Here is a 24,389-nt window from a genome sequence, read left to right on the forward strand (position 1 = left end):
TGACATCACAACATGAAATAAGAGCTTTTTATGGCGACACACATTTCAATTGTAGAAAACACAAAATGGGTGAAGGTTTGGTACTCTTTAAACCAGAAAGTCATTTAGAGAGGCAGCTGTTTCTTTTGGGGTGCTTAACAGAATGTTTCATGTTTGATTACAGCTCGAGGAGGCTCTCAAATAACTAATGACCAGAACATCCATTAGAGCGCTCAGAGAACATGTTTTCCAATTTCACACAAAGTTATGTAATTGTCCCCCCGGAATGACATGCCATGATTATCCCTCCATCGTCGTCGTTAAGAGGTAAAATCTACAAAGCTGACATTTATGATTTGCTCCAGTTCTCATTTACAATTGCGACCTGGCCAAGATAAAGCAAAGCAGTTCGACACATACAACAACACAGAGTTACACATGGAGTAAAACAAACATACAGTCAATAATACAGTAGAAAAATAAGTCTATATACAATGTGAGCAAGTGAGGTGAGATAAGGGAGGTAAAGGCAAAAAAGGCCATGGTGGTCGAAGTAAATACAATATAGCAAGTAAAACACTGGAATGGTTGATTTGCAGTGGAAGAATGTGCAAAGTAGAGATAGAAATAATGGGGTGCAAAGGAGCAAAATAAATACAGTAGAGAAAGAGGTGGTTGTTTGGGCTAAATTATAGATGGGCTATGTACAGGTGCAGTAATCTGTGAGCTGCTCTGACAGCTGGTGCTTAAAGCTAGTGAGGGAGATAAGTGTGTCCAGTTTCAGAGATTTTTGTAGTTCGTTCCAGTCATTGGCAGCAGAGCACTGGAAGGAGAAGCGTCCAAAGGAAGAATTGGTTTTGGGGGTGACCAAATGGAGTTTGGTTTTAAGTGATTAGGGCAATCTTTCAGATGATTGACAAAGTCAGGACTTTGTCAATCATTAACAGTATGATTTTTAAAGGAAACAGCGCGAGTTGAGATGTTAGAAAAATGCTTGGTCGCATGCTGGATGTTCTAAAGGTCAGCTTATAGTCTTCTAATGGTTTCTACTTGATATTTTGCCAATTCCAGGCCTGCAGAAAGACCCAAGAACATTATGACAAGTTATGGCCAGCAACATGGACTGTGCTAAAATAATAACATGAGTGAAGACCCCCCCAAAAAACAACTTTGTTTGAAGGACATGGTGCATTGTTTCGGTGGGGCTGCCCATTTTAGTGGTTATGCAATTGTTGTCCTTGTCGGTGTGCAGTTGCCTCACTGCGCCCGTAGACCCAACGTAAACCTTCAGCGGCTGAGCCACGTTGCTTCCGCAAGGCTGAGGAAACGCACGCAAGTCATTCAGAAATGATTTTGTACAGGAATTATTTCTATGCTGTAGAATTCATTATGGACTCTGGGCCTCTGGGAACGGCAGGGCAAGCAATAGTTGACGTGACAGTGTTCTATTCCAGGGTTATAACCTATGTAGATATTGCTATAATACCATGCATACTGAGCCACATTTATGAGTAATATCAACAAAGCCAAACTTTGAATGTAAAAGTAAATCAATGAAATGTCAGTAGCTGTTCCATTGTTTAGATGGGTAATAGCATTGTTAAAAGACATCAATAATGTTTGACATTTCAGTACACTGAAGTGATGGGAGGAAAGAAATCTATAGTTACACTCTGCGATAATATTTTGAATTACATTATATAATACTTTCAGTCCAAATATATGCACAAAAAATATACACCGTGCAAAAGCATAAAATGCAACATGCAACAATGTCAAAGACTTCATTCAGGTACAGATCATATAAGGAAATCAGTAAATTGGAATAAATTCAATAGGCCCTAAATCGATGGATTTCACATGACTGGGAACACAGACAGACATACATCGGTTGGTCACAGATACAGGGCGTGGATCAGAAAACCAGTCAGTATCTGGAGTGACCACCATTTCCCCCATGCAGCGTGACACATTTCCTTTGAGTTGATCAGGCTGTTGATTGTGGCCTGTGGAATGCTGTCCCACTCTTACAGTATTCAATGGATGTTGAATATTAGCAGGAACTGGAACACGCTGTCGTACACGTCAACCCAGAGAATCCCAAACATGCTCAATGGGTGGCATGTCTGGTGAGTATGCAGGCCATAGAACTGGGACATTTTCAGCGTCCCGGAATTGTGTACAGATCCTTGCGATATGGGGCTGTGCATTATCATGCTGAAACATGAGTTGATGGAGGTGGATGAATGGCACTACAATGGACCTCAGGATCTTGTCACGGTATATCTGTGCAGTCAAATTGCCATCGATAAAATGCAATTGTGTTTGCTGTCTGTAGCTTATGCCTACCCATACCATAACCCCACCGCCACCACGGGAAATGCAGATAAGCTTCCCTGAGATGGTTTCTGACAGTTTGTACAGAAAATCTTCTGTTGTGCAAGCCCACAGTTTCATCAGCTGTCCGGGTGGCTGGTCTCCGACAATCCAGCAGGTGAAGAAGCCAGATGTGGAGGTCCTGGGCTGGCGTGGTTACATGTGGTCTGTGCTTGTGAGGCCAGTTGGACGTACTGCCAAATTCTCTAAAACAACATTAGAGGTGGCTTATGGTAGAGAAATGAACATCATTCGCTGGCAACCGCTCTGGTGGACAATCCTGCAGTCAACATGACAATTGCACACTCCCTCAAAACTTGCGACATCTGTGGCATTGTGTTGTGCGACAAAACTGCACATTTTAGAGTGGCCTTTTATTGTCCCCATCACAAGCTGCACCTGTGTAATGATCATGTGATTTAAAAAGGCCATTCTACCGGCTCTGAAAAACACCAAAAGAAAGATGCCTAGGGTCCCTGCTCATGTGCGTGAACATGCCTTAGAAATGCTGCAAGGAGGCATGAGGACTGCAGATGTGGCCAGGGAAAAAAATTGCAATGTCCGTACTGTGAGACGCCTAAGACAGTGCTACAGGGAGACAGGAAGGACAGTTCATCGTCCTTGCAGTGGCAGACCATGTGTAACAACACCTGTGCAGGATCGGTACATCCGAACATCACATCTGAGGGACAGGTACTGGATGGCAACAACAACAGCCCGAGTTACACCAGGAACGCACAATCCCTCCATCAGTGCTCATACTGTCCGCAATAGGTTGAGAGAGGCTGGACTGAGGGCTTGTAGGCCTGTTGTAAGGCAGGTCTTCACCAGACATCACTGGCAACAACGTCGCCTATGGGCACAAACCCACTGTCTCTGGACAAGACAGGACTGGCAAAAAGTGCTCTTCACTGACGAGTCACGGTTTTGTCTCACCAGGGGCGATTGTCGGATGCACGTTTATCGTCAAAGGAATGAGCGTTACACTGAGGCCTGTACTCTGGAGCGGGATCGATTTGGAGGTGGAGGGTCCGTCATGGTCTGGGGCGGTGTGTCACAGCGTCATCGGATTGAGCTTGTTGTCATTGCAGGCAATCTCAACGCTGTGCGTTACAGGGAGGACATCCTCCTCCCTCATGTGGTACCCTTCCTGCAGGCTCATCCTGACAGGACTCTCCAGCATGAAAATGCCACCAGCCATACTGCTCGTTCTGTGTGTGATTTCCTGCAAGACAGGAATGTCAGTGTTCTGCCATGGCCAGTGAAGAGCCTGGATCTCAATCCCATTGAGCACGTCTGGGACCTGTTGGATCGGAGGGCTTGGGCTATTCCCCCCAGAAATGTCCGGGAACTTGCAGGTGCCTTGGTGGAAGAGAGGGGTAACATCTCACAGCAAGAACTGGCAAATTTGGTGCAGTCCATGAGGAGGCGATGCACTGCAGCACTCAATGTAGCTGGTGGCCACACCAGATACTGACTGTTACTTTTAATTTCGACCCCCCCTTTGTTCAGGGACACATTATTCCATTTCTGTTAGTCACATGTCTGTGGAACTTGTTCAGTTTATGTCTCAGTTGTTGAATCTTATGTTCATACAAATATTTACACATGATAAGTTTGCTGAAAATAAACACAGTTGACAGTGAGAGGACGTTTCTTTTTTTCCTGAGTTTATATAGGTAGGGTTAGAGCTAGTCAGCTGTACCTGGTATCTGGTATTTTTCATCCTATAGTGTAACGTGTATGCTAATAATCGGGAAGCAAGTACAGGGAGTTAATTTAATAAATAAACGAACATGGAACAAAACAAGAAACACGAGTAGCGTACAGTTATGAAACATTAACAGAAACAATAACGTCTCAGGAAAGAACCAAAGTGAGTGACAGATATAGGAGAGGTAATGAGGAAGGTGAGTCCAGGTGAGTCTCATGAAGCTGATGTGCGAGTAACGATGGTGGCAGGTGGGCGTAATAAGGAATAAACTGGTGACAATGAGCACCAGAGAGGGGAAGCGGGAGAAGACGTGACATATACCTCGTTCTCCATCCTCTTTAAAAATAGTGAGACATGTTTTCAGAACTTTTATTTTCATGATCAAAAATGCAGCAAACATATAGTGAGGAATATGTTTGCAACATCAAATCAAAATAAAATCAAAACTTCGTAAATATTCACTTGTCATGAATGTCGTTGGTGACGAGACAAAATTCACTCAACATCTTCATGTTAATTTAATAGACAGTGACTGCACATCTCAAGTGGTCTCCACACCTTATCAAGTCAACTGTACCGTGACGCTGTTAGGCAATCAAACCAATGTGCACCAGTGAGCTTCATCATTAATTGCCACCCATGCACTAAGGCCTTTGTGAAAAGCGTGGTGTGAGAGAGTGCCTTGCTTATGTGCTCACACGTGTGTGTGAGAGGATGTGCACACGATTGCATGTGTTGAAGTCTGTGAAACAGACTTGGAGGCAGCTTGGCATTCTCTTACACCAACACACTCAGCAAATTATCCTGGTCTTTTAAGAGTGCGGAGCGCTGGGATGGGGAATACAGATGAAAAAGCTATGCTTTGAAATCAGATCAAGACCGATGACTCTCCTCCATAATTTGTCAATGTCGGTCTTGTCATCGTCTCAGTCAGACGAGATGCTTTAAAGGCCCTTTTTGATTAAATACTGCAATGCTGGCTGCTGAAACGACAACCTCATTCAGATCTTAATGGTGCTTGCGATATCTATCAAACGGCGGGTTTATGAAGCGTCTGTACTTTCGCAAGAATGTGTCTTGTTTTTTTTTAGAAGAATATGTTCCGGGAACATTTTGAAGTAAAATATTTGATTTTCTTCACAGGGCCATAAAGACGATTACCTCTAGTTGTTGTTCGATGTCTGTTCCATTCTCAACAGCTAAACTGACGAAAAATATAAACACAACATGTGAAGTGTTGGACCTTGTCACGCCCTGGCCTTAGTATTTTGTGTTTTCTTTATTATTTTGATCAGGCCAGGGTGTGACATGGGTTATTTATGTGGTGTGTTTTGTCTTGGGGTTTTTGTAGGTTATGGGATTGTGGTATAGTAGAGTTGTCTAGGTAAGTCTATGGTTACCTAGAGTGGTTCTCAATCAGAGGCAGGTGTTTATCGTTGTCTCTGATTGGGAACCATATTTAGGCAGCCATATTCTTTGAGTGTTTCGTGGGTGATTGTTCCTGTCTCTGTGTTTGTTTGCACCAGATTGGGCTGTTTCGTTTTTTTTTCCTCACGGTGTGTTTTGTATTGTTCGTCATTATCTTTATTAAAGATGTATGAAGATAACCACACTGCGTTTTGGCCCGATCCCTGCTCCACCTCCTCTTCAGAGGAAGAAAACCTTAACAGACCTATGTTTCATGAGCTGAAATAAAAGACGCCAGAAATGTTCCATATGCACAACAAGCTTATTTCTCTCAAATGTTGTGCAAACATTGTTTACATCACTGTTAGTGAGCATTTCTCTTTTGCCAAAATAATCCATCCACCTGACAGGTGCGGCATATCAAGAAGCTGATTAAACCGCATTATCATTAGACAGGTGCACCTTGTGCTGGGGACAGTAAAAGGCCACTCTAAAATGAGCAGTTTTGTCACACAACACAATGCCACAGATGTCTCAAGTTTTGAGGGAGCATGCAATTGGCATGTTGACTGCAGGAATGTCCACCAGAGAAATTACTAGATAATTTAATTCTAATTTCTCTACCATAATATGTTGTACATCCAACCGGCCTCACAACCGCAGACCACGTGCATGCCTTCATGTGGGTGTTTGGTTTGCTGATTTCAACGTTGTAAACAGAGAGCCCCATGGTGGCGGTGGGGTTATAAGCTACGGACAATGAACATAATTGCATTTTATTGATGGAAAGTTGAATGCACAGAGATACCGTGATGAGATCCTGAGGCCCATTGTTGTGCCACTCATCCGCCGTCATCACCTCATGTTTCAGCATGATAATCCACAGTCCCATGTGGCAAGGATCTGTACACAATTCCTGAAAGCTGAAAATGTCCCAGTTATTCCATGGCCTGCAGACATGTCACCAATGAGCATGTTTGGGAAGCTCTGGATCAACATGTATCAACAGTGTGTTCCAGTTCCTGCTTTTTAAAATTTTATTTCACCATTATTTAACCAGGTAGGTCAGTTGAGAGCAAGTTCTCCTTCACAACTGTGACCTGGACAAGATAAAGCAAAGCAGTGCAACAAAAACAACACAGAGTTACACATAAACAAAAGTACAGTCAGTAACACAACAGAAAAATCTATGTACGGTGTGTGCAAATGTAGAAGAGTAGGGAGGCAATAAATAGGCCATAGAGGTGAAATAATTACAATTTAGCATTAACACTGGAGTGATAGATGTGCAGATGTTGATGTGCAAGTAGAGATGCTGGGGTGAAAAAGAGCAAGAGGGAAAGTAATAATATGGGGATGAGGTAGTTGGGTGTGCTATTTACAGATTGGCTGTGTACAGGTACAGTGATCAGTAAACTGCTCTGACAGCTGATGCTTAAAGTTAGAGAGGGAGATATAAGACTCCAGCTTCAGGGATTTTTGCAATTTGTTCTAGTAATTGGCAGTAGAGAACTGGAAGGAAAGGCAGCCAAATTAAGTGTTGGCTTTGGGGATGACCAGTGAAATATACCTGCTAGAGCGCGTGCTACGGGTGGGTGTTGCTATGGTGACCAGTGAGCTAAGGCGGGGCTTTGCCTTACAAAGAGTTATAGATGACCAGTGGGTTTGGCGATGGTGACAAAACGGATGGCACTGTGATAGACTACATCCAGTTTGCTGAGTAGTGTTTTGGAGGCTATTTTGTAAATGACATCGCCGAAGTCAAGGATCGGTAGGATGGTCAGTTTTACGAGGGTGTCTTTGGCAGCATGAGTGAAGGAGGCTTTGTTGCGAAATAGGAAGCCAATTCTAGATTTAATTATGGATTGGAAATGCTTAATCTGAGTCTGGAAGGCGAGTTTACAGTCTAACGAGACACCTAGGTATTTGTTGTTGGCCACATATTCTAAGTCAGAACCGTCCAGAGTAGTGAAGCTCGTTTGGAGGTTTGTTGGCACATTGTCCACTATACAGTGAAAGGTCTACACCTGTTGTAGTCGGTGCATGTGACAAATAACATTTGATTTGATTATATGAACTGTAACTCAGTAAAATCTCTGAAATTGTTGCATGTTGCATTTATATTTTTGTTCAGTGTAATAGGCCCTTGACCACACTGGGTATTCTGGGATTTGTTTTGATCCTTTCTCTTGTTCTTGCAGTAACCATTAAAGCAGACTTTCAAGGTTTCTCAAATTTTCCCTCTTCTGAAATATCTCTTTTAGATTATTCCATTTGTTCTGAATACAAAGCACACTATTTAACACAGAATCAGATCACAATTAAAAGTTGTTTTGCCCTAGACAAACCTGAGGACTATAAGCTTGGGCCAGCATGGTAAAAGGCTTTCAAAAATTGTGAAAGGACTGCAAATGTTTTAAGGCACTTAAGAGTCCATTAAGTGACAGCAGCAACTGATAATAGCTATGAAATGGCATTTACTATGACTATTTTGCCCTTCACCATTATTCACATTGTAGGATATTATCACCATTCCATTCAAATGAATAAAACCAGGATGTTCCATTGTGACCATTGAGGGCTTATAGTCTACCAATTTGTAGCTGGTGAATAATTATGAACATCTCCGGACCCCAACCAAGCCTAATCGTTTAACCTTTGACCTAGCCTAGTCTTCAAATCAAATCAAATCAAATTTTATTTGTCACATACACATGGTTAGCAGATGTTAATGCGAGTGTAGCGAAATGCTTGTGCTTCTAGTTCGACAATGCAGTAATAACGAGCAAGTAATCTAACTAACAATTCCAAAAAAAAAACTACTGTCATACACAGTGTAAGGGGATAAAGAATATGTACATAAGGATATATGAATGAGTGATGGTACAGAGCAGCATAGGCAAGATACAGTAGATGATATCGGGTACAGTATATACATATGAGATAAGTATGTAAACCAAGTGGCATAGTTAAAGTGGCTAGTGATACATCTTCAGTTGTAGTCACTAGAGGCACTATTGTGTCAATTAAGGCTTTTACGTGTGTTATCAGGCCATGTATATTACAATGACCATCTCTGGTTGGATTATGGGGGCTAGTCTATAGAATTCTATAGTATTAGCAGTGCTCTATAGTGGAGGGGGCAACTTGGAGTCATATTGGAGAGCCTGGGGGAGTGAACTGAACCCCGGTGGAATCCAGAAACATTAGAAGCACCTTGCCCCGGATGAGTTTTCGGGGATTTCTTCAGCAAAGAGAAGGGTTGGCGCTTTCAACTATAAGGGCCTGAGGTTTTCGAGAGCCCTTTTTGAATTCCATCATACTTTACCTTACCCCGTTAAACACACACATGACTTTACCTTACCCTGTTAAACACACACACACACACACGTCTTTACCTTACCCTGTTAAACACACACACACACGAATTTACCTTACCCTGTTAAACACACACACACACACGTCTTTACCTTACCCTGTTAAACACACACACACGTCTTTACCTTACCCTGTTAAACACACACACAACTTTACCTTACCCTGTTAAAACCTGTTAGGGCTAGGCAGAATACTGCCCCCTTTGGATGAATTGCGTGCCCATAGTAAACTGAAAAAAAATCTGTCCAAAATCGCTAATATATGCATATAATAATTATTATTGGATAGAAAACACTCTAAAGCTTCTAAAACCGTTTGAATTATGTCTGTAAGTATAGCAGAACTCACAGGGCAGGCAATCTCCCAAACTATTTTTGGGAGCCTGAAACTTGGGGCAACTTTGACGTCATCGCCCCCACCCTTCCCAACCAGCTATGGATCTGGAGACACTTTCTATGTCATCCACTAGATATCCTCATTCAGTACAGCGTTTAATTGTGCAAATCCCGCGAGTTTTGACCCTTTGGTAGGCAAAAGAGTGAGTGTCGCGAGAAAATACATGGTGACTAGAGCGCGCTTTTGGGAAAGACCTTCCTTTGTTCCAGAATGCCTGAGAAGAAGCATGATTGTCCGATAGATTTGAGAATTGTTTTGTACGTTTAGAACATCCTAAAGCTTGATTCTGCACTTAGTTTGACCAGTTTAGTCGACATATAATATGTCATTTTGAAGTTTTGATGCGTAACTGTTTGGGACCAGAAGTAATTTTGGATACATTTCAGCTAGAACTCATAGCATATGCTACTATAAAGGCACACGAACTGAAACCAAACGTTATATTAGGTAAGTATGACTCCTTCCACTACATTCTGATCGAAGACCATCAAAGGTAAGGGAATATTTATGTTGTAATTTTGTATTTCTGTTGACTCCAACATAGCGGAGAAATATTGCTTACGTCTGAGCGCCGTCTCAGATTATTACATAGTGAACTAATTCTGTAACGTTAAAAATAAATGTGTCACAGCGGTTGCATTAAGAAGCAGTGTATCTTTCTAACTATATGTAGAACATGTATATTTAGTCAAAGTTTATGATGTTTATTTCTGTTATCTGGCGGCGCTATCTACATTTTTGAGTATTTTCTGAACATGAAGTCAATGTAAACAGAGATTTATGGATATAAATGGCATATTATTGAAAAAAACATAAATGTACTGTGTAACATGTCCTATTACTGTCATCTGATGAAGATTTTCAAAAGGTTAGTGAATTATTTTTCTTTTAATCCTGCGTTTGTGATTGCATCTTTTGTTCGACAAAATGGCTGTATATCGTCTGTGTCTTTGGTAGTGGTTTGACATAAATATGTGCTATGTTTTCGCCGTAAAACATTTTAGAAATCTGACACGCTGGCTAGATGAACAAGGTGTTTATCTATCATTTGAGCTATTGGACTTGTTAATGTGTGGAGGTTAAATATTTCTAAGAATATTTTTGCATTCTGTGCGCCACTATTTCAGTTGAGCGGGGGGGTGTGGTACCCCTAGGGGAACCTGTACCGTCAACAGGTGTTAAACACACACACAACTTTACCTTACCCTGTTAAACACACACACAACTTTACCTTACCCTGTTAAACACACACACAACTTTACCTTACCCTGTTAAACACACAAGCCCTCGCAATACCCAGCTTCCCATCACATCAAATTACTTTTCCCCCCCAATTAATTTAACTACAGGAAGTCACCATGTAACCAGCGTTTCAAATATGATAGAATTATGGCATCAGTATGAAAGTATAAAGAAAAAACCCTTAACAGAGTGGTTTGATCAAATATGACAAATTACAGATCACCAAATCAAGGATCACTACTTAGCTGTTGCTACTGACATGTATAGTTATTCATAAGTAGCTGGGATAAGCCTATTAGCAAGCTGTTCAATGTTGACAGATATGATCTCATTGCCATAAAAAAAAGAAGATTATGCGTTTCATTTTAGCTGACTGCACCCCCCAATAAAATTATAATATGATTCAGTTCATCCTAATAAGATAACACTGGACTAAAACTTTAACTTCCATCTGTCCACTGGTACGTACTCAGTTAATGTGCCACGTGACGGACGGGAGAAGAAAAACAGCTCTAGGTGTCATTACCCAACCATTAGACTGCCAATTTGTCCTGCCAGCATTATGGGTTCAACCAGGTGTTCGATGCACAGGTCTCTTCTTCATTGAAGACCTGGATCAGTCGTGCCATTACTCAGTATAGCCGCCTCGGGTTGTCATGGTGATGGACAGATGGAAGCAGGAAATGAATCCTTGTCGAGAGTTCGGGACGAGTGGAGGCTGGCAAAGGAGTGGCTCGACAAAATTAAAGTCAGCTCCAAATGTATTAGGACAGTGACACACTCCAGCACTTTTGGATTTCAAATGATACAATTACCATGGGAGGTTAAAGTGCAGATTGTCACCTTTCATTTGAGAGGGTGTTTTCATCCATAAATCAGGTGAACCATTTAGAAATTACAGCACTTTTTGTACATAGTCCCCCCATTTTAGGGGACCAAAAGTATTGGGTCAAATTCACTTATATGTGTATTTAGGAGAAAACAGTACCAGGTCTGTGTGATTCTTTACAAAGAATGTATCCCTTTACCCTGAATTTGGCGGAATGCATGTAGACAGTAGTGCCTTATGCTAACATGGCAGGCTATCTTCCCATTGCTATATTATCATGCAGTAGTTAAAGTAGTCAAACGTTTCGTACTTAGTCCCATATTCCTAGCACACAATGATTACATATTCCTAGCACACAATGATTACATCAAGCTTGTGACTCTACAAACTTGTTGGATGCATTTGCTGTTCAATTTGGTTGCGTTTCTGATTATTTTGTACCCAATAAAAATTAACAGTAAATAATGTATTTTGGAGTCACTTTTATTGTAAATAAGAATAGAATATGTCTCTACACTAACACTTCTACACTAATGTGGATGCTACAATGATTACGGACAGTCCTGAATGAGTCGTGAATAATGACGAGTGAGAAAGTTAGATACATAAATATCATAACCCCAAGACATGCTAAACTCTCACTATTACAATAACAAAGGAGGTTAGCATTTTATTGGGGGGGGGTATGATATTTGTGCATCTAACTTTATCACTCATCATGATTCATTGCGGCACTGCCCCCGTTGAACAAATGTTATACTGTCCATTTTGTAGGCTTATTTTCCACATCACCGTCAGAGCATTATTTTCTGGTCGCTTCAAAATTACCCATTTGAAATATGATGTGCAGTAGGCCGCCTGTCTGGATTACGTGCAGATACAATAATTGATTTCCAAACTGTAAACACCATAAGAACAATCAGTAATTTCATGCACTGTACAGTGCCTTGCGAAAGTATTCGGCCCCCTTGAACTTTGCGACCTTTTGCCACATTTCAGGCTTCAAACATAAAGATATAAAACTGTATTTTTTGTGAAGAATCAACAACAAGTGGGACACAATCATGAAGTGGAACGACATTTATTGGATATTTCAAACTTTTTTAACAAATCAAAAACTGAAAAATTGGGCGTGCAAAATTATTCAGCCCCTTTAAATGTCGTTCCACTTCATGATTGTGTCCCACTTGTTGTTGATTCTTCACAAAAAAAATACAGTTTTATATCTTTATGTTTGAAGCCTGAAATGTGGCAAAAGGTCGCAAAGTTCAAGGGGGCTTTCGCAAGGCACTGTACCTTGCGGTCGGAGGCCGAGCAGTTGCCATTTCAGGCGGTGATGCAACCAGGATGCTCTCAAAGGTGCAGCTGTAGAACATTTTGAGGATCAGAGGACCCGTGCCATATATTTTCAGTCTTCTGTCATGCACTCTTCACGACTGTCTTGGTCTGCTTGGACCATGATAGTTTGTTGGTGATGTGGACACCAAGGAACTTGAAGCTCTAAACCTGCTCCACTACAGTCCCGTTGATGAGAATGGGTGCATGCTCTGTCCTTTTGCTGTAGTCCACAATCATGTCCTTTGTCTTGATCACGTTGAGGGAGAAGTTGTTATCCTGGCACCACACTGCCATGTCTCTGACCTCCTCCCTATAGGCTGTCTCATTGTTGTCGGTGATTGGCCTACCACACGGCCAAGGCAACAGAGGAGTGGCTCAAAAAGAAGCACATTAAGGTCCTGGAGAGGAGTGGGACAAAATCCCTCCTGAGATGTGTGCAAACCTGGTGGCCAACTACAAGAAACGTAGTTTCCTCTGTTCCTCTGTTTGCCAACAAGGGTTTTGCTACCAAGTAGTTAGTCATGTTTTGCAGAGGGGTCAAATACGTATTTTCCTCATTAAAATGCAAATCAATTTATAACATTTTTGACATGCATAGATTTTGTTGTTGTTATTCTGTCTCTCACTGTTCAAATAAACCTACCATTAAAATTATAGACGGATCATTTCTTTGACAGTGGGCAAACGTACAAAATCAGCAGGGGATCAAACACTTTTTTCCCTCACTGTATATTCTCTTTTTTGTATTACTTCATCTTGGTCTGGTCGACAGAATTATAAAAGGACTCAGCGACCAGGTACCATTCTATCAATTTATCATTTGTTAGAGACGTCCACCAGCATAATACCAGAGCCAGAGACTGTAATATTCACTGTTTTAAATATGAGTCTAAAAACACATTTGTATATACCGGTGCTGTATACACACTACTATTCAAAAGTTTGGGGTCACACCTTGATCTGTTTCACCTGTCCTTGGGATTGTCTCCACCCCACTCCAGGTGTCAACCATCTTCCCCATTATCCTCTGTGTATTTACACCTGTGTACTCTGTCTGTCTGTTGCCAGTTCGCCTTGTTTGTTCGAGTCAACCAGCTTTCTGTGTATCAGCTCCTGCTTTTCTAGTCTCTCTTTTCTGGCCCTCCCGGTTTTGACCTTTGCCTGTGCTGACTCTGCGCCCGCCTGCCTGACCACTCTGCCTGTCCCTGTCCCTGACTCTGCCTGCCGATCTGTACCTCTGTCCCCCTCTGGATTATCGACCTCTGCCTGCCTTGAGCCGTCTACTGCTTGCCTATGTTGGAACATTAAACCATTGTTTATTCAACATAGTCTGCATCTGGGTCTTCCCTTCATACCTGATATAAATGTCCTTGTTTTTGAAAGAAAAGCTTATTTTTATGTCCATTAAAATAACATCAAATTGATCAGAAATAAAGTGTAGACATTGTTAATGTTGTAAATGACTATTGTAGCTGGAAACGACTGGTTTGTTTAATGGAATATCTATTGCAACCATCACTCTTGTGTTCCAGTAACACGTTGTGTTAGCTAATCCAAGTTTATCATTTTAGAAGGCTAATTGATCATTAGAAAACCCATTTGCAATTATGTTAGAACAGCTGAAAACTGTTGTGCTTGATTAAAGTAGCAATAAAACTGGCTCAGCATTTGTGGGTTCGATTACATGGCCAGAAACAAAGAACTTTCTTCTGAGACTCGTCTTTTTTTTTTTTGTTAAACTGACAAATCAAATAAATCAATCCAAACTGTGTAGTGGCCTTTTGATGAATGGAAAGAGACACGTTACAAACATTTAATGACATTCGGAGATTGTCATGCCAAGCCATAATAAGAATGGCGCCGGAGGCCATGGCTGCTGTTTTATTGGCTCCTTAGCAATTGTGCAATTTGTGTGGTTTTTCGCATTGTTTATAACTTATTTTGTACGCAATGTTGATATTACCAGCTCTTCTAAATGAAAAGAGCTTCTGGATATCAGAACAGCGATTACTCACCTCGAACTGGACAAAGATTTTTTTCTTTAACGTGTCTGACATGAAGAATATAATGTTGTTCCCAGACAAGGCCCAAATCGCCTTCATTCACATGAAGAAAATAAGGAAATACAGGTGGCAGAGATCAGGGTGCCTTACGAGAATTCGTTGGTGAGAAGGTAAGCCACCTGTACCATATGTTCTATTGGCCAACGTGCAATCACTGGAGAATAAACTGGATGAGCTCCATTCGAGACTATCCTACCAACGGGACATTAAAAACTGTAATACCTTATGTTTCACAGAGTCGTGGCTGACCGACGACATGGATAATATACAGTTGGCTGGGTTTTCCATCGGCAGGACAGAACAGCTACGTCCGAAAAGACGAGGGGTGGGGGTGTGTGTCTACTTATCAATAACAGCTGGTGCGCGATTTCCAATATTAAGGTAGTCTCGATGTATTGCTCGCCTGAGGTAGAGTACCTCATGATAAGCTGACCACTTCAATACGGAAGTGGTCAGATGACGCGAATGCTACGGTACAGGACTATTTTGCAAGCACAGACTGGAAAATGTCAAAGACTTCAGTCACCCAGGACATATACTGTTCTCTCTGCTACCGCACGGCAAGCGGTACTGGAGCGCCAGGTCTAGGTCCAAAAGGCTTAACAGCTTCTAACAGCTATAAGACCGCTGAAAAATTAACAAATGGCTTCCCAGACTACTTGCATTGACCCACCCCCCATGTTTTTACACTGTTGCTACTCACTGTTTATTATCTATGCATAGTCACTTTACCCCTACCTATGTGTACAAATTACCTCAACTAACCTGTACCCCCAGACATTGATGCTGGTGAGTCTCTGATCCACCTCTACGCAGACGACACCATTCTGTATACTTCTGGCCCTTCTTTGGACACTGTGTTAACAACCATCCAGGCAAGCTTCAATGCCATACAACTCTCCTTCCGTGGCCTCCAATTGCTCTTAAATACAAGTAAAACTAAATGCATGCTCTTCAACCGATCGCTACCTGCACCTACCCGCCTGTCCAACATCACTACTCTGGACGGCTCTGACTTAGAATACGTGGACAACTACAAATACTTAGGTGTCTGGTTAGACTGTAAACTCTCCTTCCAGACCCATATCAAACATCTCCAATCCAAAGTTAAATCTAGAATTGGCTTCCTATTTCGCAACAAAGCATCCTTCACTCATGCTGCTAAACATACCCTTGTAAAACTGACCATCCTACCAATCCTCGACTTTGGCGATGTCATTTACAAAATAGCCTCCAATACCCTACTCAACAAATTGGATGCAGTCTATCACAGTGCAATCCGTTTTGTCACCAAAGCCCCATATACTACCCACCATTGCGACCTGTACGCTCTCGTTGGCTGGCCCTCGCTTCATACTCGTCGCCAAACCCACTGGCTCCATGTCATCTACAAGACCCTGCTAGGTAAAGTCCCCCTTATCTCAGCTCGCTGGTCACCATAGCATCTCCCACCTGTAGCACACGCTCCAGCAGGTATATCTCTCTAGTCGCCCCCAAAACCAATTCTTTCTTTGGCCGCCTCTCCTTCCAGTTCTCTGCTGCCAATGACTGGAACGAACTACAAAAATCTCTGAAACTGGAAACACTTATCTCCCTCACTAGCTTTAAGCACCAACTGTCAGAGCAGCTCACAGGTTACTGCACCTGTACATAGCCCACCTATAATTTAGCCCAAACAACTACCTCTTTCCCTACTGTATTTTATTTATTTATTTATTTTGCTCCCCAATATTTTTATTTCTACTTTGCACATTCTTCCATTGCAAATCTACCATTCCAGTGTTTTACTTGCTATATTGTATTTACTTTGCCACCATGGCCTTTTTTGCCTTTACCTCCCTTATCTCACCTCATTTGCTCACATCGTATATAGACTTGTTTATACTGCATTATTGACTGTATGTTTGTTTTACTCCATGTGTAACTCTGTGTCGTTGTATGTGTCGAACTGCTTTGCTTTATCTTGGCCAGGTCGCAATTGTAAATGAGAACTTGTTCTCAACTTGCCTACCTGGTTAAATAAAGAAATGAAAAAATAAAAAAAATTATTGACTTGGTACCGGTACCCCTGTATATAGCCTCATTATTGTTATTTCACTGTGGTACTTTTTTGGGGGAGGGGGGAGTCAACAACGGTATAGCTGCAATCACTATCTACAGTCAATGCTGAGACAAGTATTCTAAAGACTAAATGACAGCTATGAGGTTGAAAGATAATCTGACAGTGTTATAGAGGGATACAGGAGAGGAAATCAAAACGTTTCTTGAACCAGTGCTTCCCAAAAGATGACACCCCACTGTCCTGTATAATCCCCAGTTCTATTGTGACATTGTAGTGGCTGACATCCTGCCTTCTAAGGGAAGGTTTACACGGCCAAGGCTATAAAATGCTATCCTACTATTACAAGGCTGTTGGACAGGGACCAGGGTAATACTTGAAGAATTCCAAGCCTGGGATATGGCTCTTCCAGGCGAGTCAGTTCTTACCCACGATATTGATCTGCTCCCCCACATTCATACACCTCTACACATAAGCACACAGGCTCACACACAAAGGCACACACACATCAAAAGTGTCAACTCTCTGAACCAGAGGTTTTCCAATCTTCCTTCATACCCACTCTCTCCCTATCCCTCTCTCCATATCCCCCTCTCAGCATCCCATGTACAGCAACCTGTGTACCCTCTAATGCTCCAGCCTGCACAAACAGCATTATGATATGGCCCCAGGCTCCATGCGGAGCCCACAGTCAAGTCAGAGTCTTGAACATTGCATATGCTTGGGACTAGAAACAAAATAAGACAGTGTTGGTTTGCTGAGGCAACAGAGCTAACTGAGCAACTCCAACTGGTCAATATAATGAATAGAACCTTCTCGGGTTGAAGCATACAATCAAAGCTATGCGTTATATGGTGATTATATAGATTGTTAAAACATTTATAAAATTGCATGTTTTGTATGCTTATTATAGGAAGACAGTTGGCCTCTTTCTTAATTGGGCCTAGTCAGAAACATATGAATCCTATTTTGAAATCTGGGCACGCAACATACATTTTTCAAATACATTTCCCACCGTTATCATTGCATGGTTTATGCATCAAAGTCAGATTAGTGTGTGTATCTCAATTTTGGATTTAGCCATTTGTCTTTGAGACTTAGTCAAGCACACAATACACTCACAATGACACCACAATCCACTTTGTGAATCCCTTCCGTGGCAGTAGGCTTTAGTACCACAATTCATTCGTGAAATTGTCCGGTAAGTTTTATGCTGTTGCGTAACAGCCTTTGACTCTGAAAATGTGTTTCCTTTCATGTCGGACCTTACCACATGTTGGGTACAACTGGAAACTCAACTTACTTTCCTTCAAATGTGTCGAATGCAGCTTTAACTTACAACAGCAGACATGCATGGTCTGTTTTTTCAGCCTTGATTCACCAAAGACAATATCAGTCTAGGCCTCATCTGTCATGTATCAAACCAAACCTAACATTTCACTTTGCTTGTCAGCCATTGATTTTTCACCTCAGTGTTTTCTCCAAGAGGCATCCCACTCATACGTACAAGCCATCCACTAGATTCTGGATAATTGTGGAAACAGCATAGGTTGTAGACAGATGTTTTTCCTCATGTACAGTGGCTTGCGAAAGTATTTACCCCCCTTGTCATGTTTCCTACTTTGTTGCCTTACAACCTGGAATTAAAATAGATTTGTGGGGGGGGGTTGTGTCATTTGATTTACACAACATGCCTAGCACTTTGAAGATGCAAACTATGTCTTATTGTGAAACAAACAAGAAATAAGACAAAAAACTGAAAACTTGAGAGTGCATAACTATTCACTCCCTCAAAGTCAATACTTTGTAGAGCTACCTTTTGCAGCAAGTACAGCTGCAAGTCTCTTGGTGTATGTCTCTACAAGCTTGGCACATCTAGCCACTGGGATTGTTGCACATTCATCAAGGCAAAACAGCTCCAGCTCCTTCAAGTTGGATAAGTTCCACTGGTGTACAGCAATCTTTAAGTCATACCAGAGATTCTCAATTGGATTGAGGTCTGGGCTTTGACTAGGCCATTCCAAGACATTTAAATGTTTCCCCTTAAACCACTCAAGTGTTGCTTTACCAGTATGCTTAGGGTCATTGTCCTGCTGGAAGGTGAAACTCCATACCTCCATCCCAGTCTCAAATCTCTGGAAGACTGAAACAGGTTTCCCTCAAGAATTTCCCTGTATTTAGTGCCATCCATCATTCCCTCAATTCTCACCAGTTTCCCAGTCCCTGCAAATAAAAAACATCCCCACGGCGTGATGCTGCCACCACCATGCTTCCCGGTCGGGATGGTGTTCTCCAGGTGATGACAGGTGTTTGGTTCGGACCAGACATAGCGTTTTCCTTGATGGCCAAAAAACTCAATTTTAGTCTCATCTGACCAGAGTACCTTCTTCCATATGTTTGGGGAGTCTCCCACATGCCTTCTGGCGAACACCAAACATGTTTGATAATCTTTTTCTGGCCACTCTTTCATAAAGACCAGCTCTGTGGAGTGTATGGCTTAAAGTGGTCCTATAGACAGATACTCCAATCTACGCTGTGGAGCTTTGCAGCTCCTTCAGGGTTATCGTTGATCTATTTGTTGCCTCTTATTAATGCCCTCTTTCCTGATGCGTGAGATTTGGTGGGCGGCCCTCTCTTGGCAGGTTTGTTGTGGTGCCATATTCTTTCAATTTTGTTACAATGGATTTTTAATGTACTCTGTGGGATTTTTAAAGTTTTGGATATTTTTTAATCACCCAACACTGATCTGTACTTCTCCACAACGTTGTCCCTGACCTGTTTGGAGACCTCCTTGGTCTTCATTGTGCCCCTTGCTTAGTGGTGTTGCAGACTCTGGGGTCTTTCAGAACAGGTGTATATATACTGAGATCATGTGACAGATCATGTGACACTTAGATTGCACACACGTGGAATGTATTTAACGAATTATGTTACTTCTGAAGGTAATTGGTTGCACCAGATCTTATTTTGGGGCTCCATAGCAAAGGGGGTGAATACATATGGATGCACCAATTTTCCATTTTTTTTTTTCCATTTCACTTCACCAATTTGACCTAGTTTGTGTGCAGTTGAAGTCGGAAGTTTACATACACTTAGGTTGGAGTCATTAAAACTCGTTTTTCAACCACTACACAAATGTATTGTTAACTTCTTTGATATAGGGGGCGCTATTTTATTTTTTGGATGAAAAACGTTCCCGTTTTAAACAAGATATTTTGTCACGAAAAGATGCTCGACTATGCATATAATTGACAGCTTAGGAAAGAAAACACTCCGACGTTTCCAAAACTGCAAAGATATTGTCTGTGAGTGCCACAAAACCCATATAAAAATCCAATCAGGAAGTGCCACATTTTTTAAAACCGCCTCATGCCAATGACTCCTTATATGGCTGTGAATGGGCCACGAATGAGCTTAGGCTTTCTGTCGCTTCCCCAAGGTGTCAGCATTGTGACGTATTTGTAGGCATATCATTGGAAGATTGACCATAAGAGACTACATCTCCCAGGTGGTCGCTTGGTGTCCTCCGTCGCAATTATTGTGTAATCTCCAGCTGCAGTATTTTTCCATTTGCTTCTGATGAGAAGCCAACTGCCACCACTGATAGATTATCGAATAGATATGTGAAAAACACCTTGAGGATTGATTCTAAACAACGTTTGCCATGTTTCTGTCGATGTTATGGAGCTAATTTGGAAAAAAGTTTGGCGTTGTAAGTGACTGCATTTTCCGGTCTTTTTCTTAGCCAAACGTGATGAACAAAACGGAGCTATTTCGTCTACACAAATAATATTTGGGGGAAAAATGAACATTTGCTATCTAACTAAGAGTCTCGTCATTGAAAACATCCGAAGTTCTTCAAAGGTAAATGATTTTATTTGAATGCTTTTCTTGTTTTTGTGAAAATGTTGCCTGCTGAATGCTAGGCTTAATGCTAAGCTAGGCTATCAATACTCTTACACAAATGCTTGTGTAGCTTTGGTTGAAAAGCATATTTTGAAAATCTGAGATGACAGTGTTGTTAACAAAAGGCTAAGCTTGTGTTTGAATATATTTATTTTATTTCATTTGCGATTTTCATGAATAGGAAACGTTGCGTTATGGTAATGAGCTTGAGGCTATGATTACGCTCCCGGATACGGGATTGCTCGTCGCTAGAGGTTAACAAACTATAGTTTTGGCAAGTCAGTTAGGACATCTACTGTGTGCATGACAACGTAATCTTTCCAACAACTGTTTACAGACAGATTATTTCACTTATAATTCACTGTATCACAATTCCAGTGGGTCATACGTTTACATACACTAAGTTGACTGTGCCTCTATACAACTTGGAAAATTCCAGAAGATTATGTCATGGCTTTAGAAGTGTCTGATTGACATCATTTGAGTCAATTGGAGGTGTACCTGTGGATGTATTTCAAGGCCTACCTTCAAACTCAGTGACTCTTTGCTTGACATCATGGGGAAATCAAAAGAAATCAACCAAGACCTGAGAAAAGAAATTGTAGACCTCCACAAGTCTGGTTCATCCTTGGGAGCAATTTCCAAATGCCTGAAGGTACCACGTTCATCTGTACAATCAATAGTACGCAAGTATAAACACCATGGGACCACACAGCCATCATACCGCTCTGGAAGGAGACGCATTCTGTCTCCTATGGATGAACGTACTTTGGTGCGAAAAGTGCAAATCAATCCCAGAACAGCAGCAAAGGACCTTGTGAAGATGCTGGAAGAAACAGGTACAAAAGTATCTATATCCACAGTAAAACAAGTCCTATATTGACATAACCTGAAAGGTAGCTCAGCAAGGGAGGAGCCACTGCTCCAAAAATGCCATAAAAAAAGTATACGGTTTGAAACTGCACATGGGGACAAAGATCGTACTTTTTGGAGAAATGTCCTCTGGTCTGATGAAACAAAAATAGAACTGTTTGGCCATAATGACCATCGTTATGTCTGGAGGAAAAAGGGGGACGCTTGCAAGCCGAAGAACACCATCCCAACCGTGAAGCATGGGGGTGGCAGCATCATGTTCATGTAGGGGTGTGCTCTTGCCAAAAATTTGTGGCAAAATGGCTTTTACCTCTTATGGTTGCGATCCCCGTACAGGGATCAACATCAGGGGAAATTTCAGAGTGACAACTAAAAATACAACGTCGTAACATTTAACATTCTTGAAAATGCAAGTGTCTTACATCCTTCAAAAGATTAAAACTACGTTTTCCGATTTAAAATAGCTATTACAGAGAACAAATACCATGCTTTTGTTTGAGAAGAGCGATCAACAACAAAAACATTTTCAGCCATGACAGTTTTTACACATTCACATCTGAAGGTAAAATTATGACTTATAATTCTGATATCTTGCTCTTATTTCTCTCCCTGAGGGTCCCAGTGATCAAATGAAGTACCGTTTTCTTTGATAAAATCCATTTTTATAGCCTAAATCGAAACATTTTGTAAACCGTTTGTGCCGTGAATTCCATCTCTATCAATTTTTTATGGAGCATTCGACGTAATTACACACCGTAAACAATCATTTATCTAGTCATGGTTGGTTTCAGTGCATTCCTCTGGATGTTTGCAATACAGCCAAACTTGATTGTTTTTTTTGCGGGGAGTATTGACCGAAGTGAACTGATTTGAAGACTTCCTTGCGCACCAATAATTTTAGCGAAGCTTCATTGATTGACTGTATTTCTGCACAATGACCACTGATATTCTTGAAATCTAGCTGGGTGGTAGCCAATGAGCTGAGGTAAACGCAAGTATGTGATGGTTATGGGTTGGACCGCCATTCCTTGTTTGTAAACGCATGCGTAACAAACTCCATTCTCGCCTTGACCATCAGAGTAGTTTCAGTGATGCTTGTTACGCACAGCAGCATGTTGGAAAGTAGTATTTTCAATGATTTCATTGAAGACATGACGGCGAATAAATCAGGAAAAGCGAAGTCCAAGTCTAAGTATACAGATTTGCACCAGATTATAGAAGAGATTGATCGGGAAAGTGAGACAGATTTTTTGTTTGAGAAATCTTTGAGTGTTATGATTCAAACAGGAGCTGAGGAGCTGTTTCTGCAAGGACAGGACGTACTTCTGGATGGGTAACTGCTAATACCGTTTTATGAAATATAAATATATATATATTTGCAAAAAATTGTTTGTTTGGGTGTGTGTGTGTGTGTGTGTGTGTGTGCGTTTGCTGGTTTGTTTGGGAGTGTGTGTGTATATATGTATGTGTGTGTGTATATATATATATATATATATATATATATATATATATATATATATATATATATATATTCCATGTCAGATATATATTTTTCATTTTTTATTCAAATGGAATGGAGTAGAACAGCAAACACACACATGGCCACTGCGCCTGCTACTCCTCTTCATTTCCATATGAAATAGCCATTGGGTGCTGTTCGGCGGAGGGCAGGCCCACAACAATGGCCGGAGTTGAATGGAACAGCACTTCACCTTAGTGACTGTTCCCTCTGCTCTATACAATACATATCTGTTAAGACTCATACAATACAAATCTTTTTTTTCATGTTTTCTTTCACAGTGATAGCGACTCCGACTGGGAGCCCCCAGTGCCAAGCTGCCCGCTCTAACTCTGCCCCCTCTACTCCTGCCTCCAGTGGTGTTCATATGCCACAGTTCATTACTGCAGGCATGACTGTGCCTCAGGGCCAAAGGGGCACAGCATGGAGGCGTCGTTGTGTTCTGTGTCGCATGACCTGCACCACTTGTTCAGTTTGCCTCTGCTTTACATCAGAAAGGGACTGCTATGGGACATGGTACAGGCAGCAAAATATTGTGTAGAGGACTACCAAAGGGTCTACTTTTTTAAAAAATATTTATTTTCTAATATTTTTTAAAACATTTTTATATATATTTTTTGTGTGTTAGAATTGCTTTTTGATATGTTGTATATAGTTATTTGCACTGTTGTATATAGTCATAGGTCATTTCACCAATTCGGCCACTTGGGTACATTTGGGCAACTTGTGTGGGACACCTGGGTGACTTCATGCTAAATGTCATGTAGCTCACCCATTCCTGAAGTTATCAGTCTGACACTTTGCACACTTACAGTCGCCCTCTTGTGTTATCCATCAAATTTATCTCCAGCATCCTATCTGACTGTGTGGCTATTCTAGTACATGTGAAAAATGATGCTACAACAATAGAAAACAGATAACGTATGCTCTTTCTCTTTTCTTCCACCAGATCCGTGTTATATTCTCCTACATTCAATTAACATTTCAACAAACTTCAGAATGTTTCCATTCAAATGATACCAAGAATATGCATATCCTTGCCTCTGGGGCTGAGCTACAGGCATTTAGATTAGGGTATGTCTTCAGGCGGAAATTGAGAACAAGGGATGCAGCCATAAGAGGATATTATTAAGGACAACAAAGTCAAGGTATTAGAGTGGCCATCACAAAGCCCTGACCTCAACCCTATAGAACATTTGTGGGCAGAACTGAAAAAGCGTGTGCGAGCAAGGAGGCCTACAAACCTGACTCAGTTACACCAGCTCAGTCAGGAGGAATGGGTCAAAATTCACCCAACTTATCGTGGGAAG

At 41.4% G+C, this 24,389-nt stretch overlaps 1 protein-coding gene across 4 annotated transcripts in view; it reads right to left on the reverse strand.

Moving 5' to 3' along the window:
* Positions 1-24,389, reverse strand: part of LOC112256333 (teneurin-3-like) — a 185,733-nt gene that overhangs the window by 83,962 nt on the left and 77,382 nt on the right. The window lies entirely within an intron of this gene.

This window comes from Oncorhynchus tshawytscha, linkage group LG08 (genome assembly GCF_018296145.1).
Source record: "Oncorhynchus tshawytscha isolate Ot180627B linkage group LG08, Otsh_v2.0, whole genome shotgun sequence".
Classification (NCBI taxonomy): domain Eukaryota; kingdom Metazoa; phylum Chordata; class Actinopteri; order Salmoniformes; family Salmonidae; genus Oncorhynchus; species Oncorhynchus tshawytscha.